A 765-nucleotide genomic window follows, 5' to 3' on the forward strand; every position below is an offset into this window, starting at 1 on the left:
TTCCTGCTCTGTATTGCATGAGTAAAAAGTGCTTGGCTAGTCAAACAGACTTCGGCCTCCACTTCGGTCATCGGTGACCTGGTATTGTCCCTTTCCATCTTCCCCACTTTGCCTGCTAATAGACCCTCCCATGAATCCACCCAATTTGAATTCTGCTGTTATCTCACTTTATTGCACTATTAGATTCGTCTTTGGAGAATGGGATCCTTTGAAACTTGCTAAAAGATATCACATACAGCTTCGACACTTAGTTTTTATGCATATTCCTTCTCTGGAGTTTAATAGGTGCTACATATGAAACCTCAGGATTAGAAACAGAGGGGCCTTTGCCATGTTGATGAAAAGTGGAGAATGGACAGGCAGACCACACTGAATTATAGACATGCCAAAAAGGTTCCTTTTGCTCTTTCTATAATGTAGATATCTGTCTATATAATTTATCATTATATATGCATGGGAGAAAATGACTAGGTTTCATTGACACTGGACACACTTGCTATAACAAAGCTGGCACAGGCAGCATATAGAATTCTGTAAACACACAGTGTGAATATATATATGCCTTACTGTCAAAGTGTGCAGCTGAAACTTATTGGATATCGTTAACCAATGTCACCATAAAAAATATAAATTAATTGTCTTCGGCCATGCTACCCTGAACGAGCCCGATCCTGTCTGATCTCGGAAGCTAAGCAGGGTCAGGCCTGGTTAGTACTTGGATGGGAGACTACCTAGGAAGACCAGGTGCTGTGTAGACATAAAAAA

At 40.8% G+C, this 765-nt stretch overlaps 1 protein-coding gene and 1 pseudogene across 1 annotated transcript in view; one reads left to right on the forward strand and one right to left on the reverse strand.

Annotated features, from left to right (window-relative positions):
• ATP8B1 (ATPase phospholipid transporting 8B1) overlaps window positions 1-765 on the reverse strand; it is a 108,273-nt gene that overhangs the window by 23,655 nt on the left and 83,853 nt on the right. The window lies entirely within an intron of this gene.
• On the forward strand, window positions 638-756 carry LOC112481252 (annotated as a pseudogene).

The sequence above is a fragment of the Pteropus alecto genome, unplaced genomic scaffold (assembly GCF_000325575.1).
Source record: "Pteropus alecto unplaced genomic scaffold, ASM32557v1 scaffold14, whole genome shotgun sequence".
NCBI lineage: Eukaryota > Metazoa > Chordata > Mammalia > Chiroptera > Pteropodidae > Pteropus > Pteropus alecto.